A 6,946-nucleotide genomic window follows, 5' to 3' on the forward strand; every position below is an offset into this window, starting at 1 on the left:
TCCCAGAGCCTCTCCCCTTTTCCTGCTTACTTCTCTCCTTCCCATCCAACAGCCAACCTACATGTGTCTGCCCCTCTGCCTTCAGCTTCCATCTCTCCCCCCAGCAGCCTCTACCAAGGAAAACTACATACCAGTTATGTGGTTGTGGCCACCGGGCAAGCCCACTTACATGGTGGGAAATAGGGTTGCCAGGTCCCCCTTCTCAACCGATGGGAGATTTTGGGGGCGGAGTTTGGGGAGGGGAGGGACTTCAATGCTATAGAGTCCAATAGCCAAAGTGGCCATTTTTCTCCAGGTGATCTGATCTCTGTCGGCTGGAGATCTGTTGAATTAGCAGGAGATCTCCTGCTACTACCTGGCAGTTGTGTGTGTGTGTGTGTGGGGGGGAACGGCACCTCTGTACTTGTACCGAAAGCTTATAAAAAACAGTACAGGAAACTTGTAGACACACAAAGTGCAAATATTTATAAGCTACTGAGGTGAAACCGAGACCATATACTTGACATATACACAACACAATTATATACGATATATACAATTCACACAGAAAAATGGGATGTACTTAGCTGACGTCTGATTGCAATTGTTTATACTTACCCTGTGTGGGAAGGAATGATGAATATGTAACAGCACTTTTGTATTAAGGACTGAAGAAAGATTTCCACTGCGGTGGATCTGAAACGGCCGTATCCCTCTTTGATTGTGGCTTCACGTGAACTTTACACAAGGATTACAATATTATCAATCATTTGGTACTCTGCTGAGACCTTTGGAACTTTTATTCAATTTTTCTGTGTGAGTTGTATATATCGTATATAATTGTGTTGTGTATATGTCAAGTATATGGTCTAGGTTTCGCCTCAGCAGCTTATAAATATTTGCACTTTGTGCGTATACAAGTGTCCTGTACTGTTTTTTACTACCTGGCCGTTGGCAACCCTAGTGGGAAACCCTCAAGGACCTGTGAGGGGGAACCTCCCTTTCCCCTGGTTCTCCCTCCACGCTCTATTTCCTCTTTCCCTCCTCCTAGCAAGCCCATATCCTCTCCCCGTTCCCTGCCTCATTCTCTCCTCAGCCATTCACCAACCCCCCCTTTTAGCTGCCTCCCATCTTCAGCTACATTCATTATTTATTTACCTCTTTTATACTCTGCCTTGCTCCATAGTGTGGACCAAAGCAGCTTACATTATTCTCTCCCCCCCCCAAGTAGTTTATTGGCAGCTTTACATACTGACTCAACTGTTTCTAGATGGTCTCGGCTTATCTTAAATAGGATCAGATCATTCGGGATTGATCTTGATTCCTTGTCCAATTCCAGTGAATTATATATATTTTTAGGACAATCCAAAAAAGGATATGGGACAGCGATCCCCAAATAATAAAAGCTGGTGCTGAAGGTATCTGCTCCCCTCGTTTTTTAGGCCTTTCTTATCAAACAAACTCTATGGCCCAGTATTTTTTTAACTTAACTATACCCTCTCACCGTAGAGCATTTTTGTTGGCCAGATTTAATATATTCCCTTCAGCTGTTGTTAGTGGTGGATACAAGGGAATACCACGCGAAGCAAGATATTGTAGGTGTCAATGCAAAGAACCTGACACAATACAACATATTCTCTTGTACTGTCCACTTTTCACACAGCTTCGATGCAGCTTAATTAGCTCCCTTCCTCAATTTACTATTGCAATGACTACTGGAAACATAGCCCATTTATTGGATGACAAAAGCTTTGAAGTTACCACTCAAGTAGCCAAGTTCTTGGCCAAGGTCCTAAAGGAGGGAGAAAGAAGGAGGGGAACCCTCATTTAATTGTTTATTATAATATTTACCGATGAACTGTGTATTCATTCTTTTTTAGATCCCTATCTAGCTGCTTTACATGTTTGTTTTGTTACTGTTAATGCCAATAAAGGTTCTGCTTTCTGTTTTCTGTTCTGATTCATTATTCTCTTCTCCTTTTCAATCTTCACAACTACCCTGTGAGGTAGCTTAGGCTGACGGTATGTGACTGGCTTCGAATCACCCAGTGAACTTTCTATTGGGACGTTTCCCTTTCCGATCAGAGGATCTGGATCGTTTGATTACGGCTAGTGAAAGTCAAATTAAGGCACACAAAGGTCTAAAACGCATGGTCAGTTAGCCCCGTTCCAGCCCCGTTCCAGCCCAGTTCCCTCCCAGTTTCACCCAGGATCAAATCTTCGCAAACGGACGGTACCTTATTTACTCTTCTTTCAGCCCTGTATCGAAGCGAAACGAACCCGCCTTTTCCCATTCCTCTTCTGGGAGAAACAGAAACAGAAATAGGGGAAACACAGATGATTGGCATCACTCACAGCCAATCACGAGGCAGTTTGTGAAGAGGCAGGAATTCAAATGCTTCCTGCCTGCTGCTACTTGGGAGCTTTTTCTGATAAAAAGAAAGTCTTTTATATGCCATTAAAGGTTTATGAATGAATGAATGAATGAATGAATGAATGAATGAATGAATGAATGTCTTTTTTAAAACGAGGCTTGGATTCCCCCCCCTTCTTTCAGGTAGCTCCGTTTTTTGTGTTTTTAGTTCTTGAAATGCTTTTAAAATTACAAGCGGGGGGGGGAAGCCTCCATTAGTCAATTCGAAAGGACCAATCACCAGGAGCTGGGGTAGGGGGGAGGGCTTATTCAGCAGGAACCCGCATTTTCTGTTTACATGGATCCATTTGCGCACAGTTTAGTCCCTGCTCATTCCAGGTAATGCGGGTTCATTTGATCCCGGGTGGAACGGGGATGGAACTGGGCTGGAACTGGGCTAAGTGACCATGCGTTTTAGACCAAAGAATAGACAAAGTCTTTTCTTAGGCAAAAAAACAATCTTTACTTACTATAAAGAGGTAGGGTAAACTTGGAGTAAAATAACAAATCCTTGCTACATCCCTAAGTTTCCTAACCGTGACAGAAATTAAGTTCTGGCAGTTACTAAGCTTATACACGTGGCATTTCTGTTGCGAATGCGGCACTTCCGGGAGTAAAACGCTTCACAAGGGGCCGTTTTCCGCTCAAACGGCCCCTTGTGATGCGTTTTACACCCGGAAGTGCCGCATCGCAACAGGCCTTTACTTTGAGTGGAAACCGGCCCTTTGCAATGCAGCACTTCCGGATGTGAACCGGAAGTGACCTGTCCCTGCCTGCACAGATTGCCCGCCAACCCTCAGCTGGTCAGCGGGCGGCCAGGTGGATTGGCGGGGGTTTGCCCGCCACCACCTGGCACTTGGCAACCCTACCTGCAAGACGGAGTTATTCCACCAGGCCTACGGTTGACGACAGCTATGGTTTTCCATCAGTGCTGGCCTCCCTACCTTACTTTCCCCCAACTTTTTGCTTGTTTTTTATTATTTACCAACTAATATTTGAGGGTCCTGTCTGCAGGCCCTGTAGCGGCCCCTATGCTGCAAAATGAGCTCCATTCTGCTTTATTGTCTAATGTTTATGGGGCTGTAAAATTGTTGATTTTGTAAATTGTTTTGTTTTTTACGATTGTATTGGAATTTTATTGTATTTATTACATAGATTATCATGTTGTGAGCCGCCCTGAACCTGGCCTCGGCTGGTGAGTGAGGGCGGGATACAAAACTAACAACTAAATAGATAGATAAATAAATGTTCTGTTATGGCCATTATTCATTGCTCCTTGAGTCCTTTCTTTCTCTTTTGGAGAATTCAAGTACAAATTAATACTAGTCTGCAGTATTCCCTTAGCCGCTTCAATCTTAAATCATGTGCTAGGCTTCTGTAGTTTAGAAATACTTTGATGGGCTGGATAATATGCTAAAAGGGCTTCAATAAATGTGTAGTCGTTACAGGAAATTAATCCTGATATTCTCTTGTATTTTTTTACAAGTTTTGCAGATTTTGCATATGAAAATGAAACAAATTATTACATTGATTTCTCAAGCGTTTTGTGAATTACCAAAGCAATTCAGTGTTTTCTTGCATGGTATACATTTCTCTGTGCACACCAGCACATATTTCTTGAAAGAGTAATTCCTTCTTGCGTTTCATATTCCCCCTCATTGCTCACAAAGGCAGCTTGAAAAGATAATAACCTCTTTGACCTTTGTTCTCACATAAATGTTTGGCAAATAAAATAATAATTTCAAACATAAATGTCCTTGCAGAATAGGTACCCGATTTCAAAACCATAGTGTCTTTCATCTGGTCTCCTTGAACATTTCTTACCTTTCAACAAAAACTGTATTTTGTGATAAAGTAGTGTCATGGGAAATATAGGGGAGCAGTTGCTGGTCTTGCCTGAAAAGATTATGTATGGATAATGCTTCTGCAGGCAGAAACAAGGCTAGCTTAGGTTTCTCAACTAAACATGCCAAATACAGAGTCCAAGCTCAGAACAGAACAGTCTTGGAATAAAGAACAAAAGAATAACAGATTAATATGAATTCTAGTTAGGGTTTTCAGCCTCCAGGTTGGGCCTGGAGCTCTCTTAGAATTACAACTGGCTGAATCTTGATGTATTTGATGAGCACATTTAATTTGGCCTTTGGAGTCTTTCTTTTCTTTTCTTTCTTTCTTTAATTCTTTCTTTCTTTCCTCTTTCTTTCTTCCTTTCTTCCTTTCTTTCTTTCCACTAGAAAAATTATTCTTGTCATTAGAAGCAGTCATTACCAATGTGCTTCTGACTATGTACTTATGTAAGTCTCTAGTGCTGGAAAGATATGTGACTTTCTTGAATTAAACCCTTTGGCATTATGTGTTCAACACATGTTAAATGGCAGAATAAAGTAGCCTATTAAAATATTGCATAACCAGCTCAAACACTTCTTGTCTCCTTCCCTTCTCAGGAATTTGGGAATGCCTAAAAACATGGATATTTTCAGGTTGCAATGACTCATAAGTGGGTTTTTTTCAGTTCTGTGTGACCGTGGTCTTGGTATTTTCTTTCCTGACGTTTCGCCAGCAGCTGTGGAAGGCATCTTCAGAGGAGTAACACTGAAGGACAGTGAGTTTTTTCCTTTTGTTGTTTGAAAACTCATTAAAACAAGATGGGCAGATTAATATTTTGTTTTCTAGTTGAGTTCTGAGTTGATGTACGTTAAGCTGAAAACAGACATTCCATTTATCACATGGAAGAGCCTGTAGAAAAGGTTGCTCTTGGTGATCTTTCGGTTTCCTCACCAGCTCACCTGTATAATCTAGCCCTCATGCTACACTTGAGGCACTTAAAACTGAGCACACGTTTAGTTATTCTGGTAAATCTATACTACTTTTCCATCACATGGGCTAAGACTGCACTACTGTGTACTGTTAACTCTGGTGTGAAGTCCATGGAACATGCATTGGACTAACCCTATGTATAGCCCGCCCTTCACGATCTGAGATTACACGGTGTGGAAAAGATAAGGTGACACACTGGTCCTCACAGCTTGGTCCCCATCCAGCATGTGCTACACCCCCTTCTAACACCAACTCACGGCTCATGGGAGTTCTATCTCTTCCTTTAAGGCCTCACAATGGGAGGGGAGGAGGTTTCAGTCTCACCCAAATTCTCCACCTCCCTGGGAGGACCAGTGTATTGAGCTCATCTAAGTCCACTTTTTCCAGGCCTATTTTAACCTTTGAAAGAGAACTCATTGGGGTCAGGCCTCGCTAAGGTTGCCACCTCCAGGTTGGGAAATTCTTGGAAAATTTGTGGTTGACTCAGAGGAGGGCAGGGTTGAGGGAGGGGAGAGGCCTCAGGTGGCTATAATGCCATAGAGACCACCCTCCAAAGCAGCCATTTTCTCCAGGTAACCTAAATTACTTGAAGAAAACACTGACAGTTAAAAAAAATTGAGAAACAAATACATAAACATTTCAAAAAATATGCTAATAATTAAAATTATCCAAATATGAACATTTGGGCTGAGCATTCAGGCAAACTGCTGCCGACACTCCCCCATCTCCCCCAGAGCTCAACTAAGCAACAAAGGGAAAATGGGGTGGGGGTGGGGGGCAACACCTAAGACTACTCCCTAAGGCCATCTCCTCCCATACTATCCAGCCTGCCAGTTAAGATCTGCTTCTCAAGCCCTTCTCTCTGTGGCTCCCCCTTCAGAGATAAGGTGGGTGGTAACTGAAGACAGGGCATTTTCTGTGGTGGCGCCTCACCTCTGGAACACCCTCCCCTTGAGGCTCGCCTGGCTAGGGGTGTGCTGAACTGGGGAGGAAAAAAAAAACCAAAATACCCTTTTGGTATTTTTCAGAGGGGGTTGTACCGAAAAAAATGGCAGCCATTAAAGGGAGCCAAAAAGCAGACCCCCGAATAATGGCGGATTTATTCAACATTATTCAGGGCAGCTTTGGCTCCGTCACCATTTTTTAAACCCCTCTCTCCCTCACTTACCTGCTGCTGCTCGGCAGGTTCTGAAGCCTTCAGATTAGCATCACTGCCCGCTCCAAAGTCCAGGACGTCAGGACCTGCGGCAACACTAAACTGAAGACTGCGCTGGCTCCCAGCTGAGAACCAGCAAAGCCTTCAGTTCGTCCCTGCCCCAGCAGAACTCCATGTGGAGTTTGGCTTGGTGTGTGTGTGTAGAACAGAGGGCTGGGCACGCTTTCAGTTCTGTGCGCCGTATTTTTTGGGTTTGGGTTTATTAACCTGAAAATGTTCCAGTTGTTCAGAAAAGCCAAATCCATTGTAGTCGGCTTTTTCGGTTTTTCAAAAATTTCTGGGTCTATTAAACCTGAACCCGAAAAACACCCCCCCCCAAAAAAAATTGGTGCTCACCCCGACACCTGGCATCTTCTTTATTTTCTTTTAGATGCCAGGTCAAAACTCTGTTTTACCTAGGCTTTCAGTTAGAGGCTTTCTATTACCAGCTTTTAAAGTGGTCTGCTTCGTGTTTTATGGATAGTTTTTACACGGTTTATGAATGGCTTCTTTTTCTATTGTTACATTGTTTTAATTGTAAG

Source organism: Euleptes europaea, chromosome 12, assembly GCF_029931775.1.
Source record: "Euleptes europaea isolate rEulEur1 chromosome 12, rEulEur1.hap1, whole genome shotgun sequence".
Classification (NCBI taxonomy): domain Eukaryota; kingdom Metazoa; phylum Chordata; class Lepidosauria; order Squamata; family Sphaerodactylidae; genus Euleptes; species Euleptes europaea.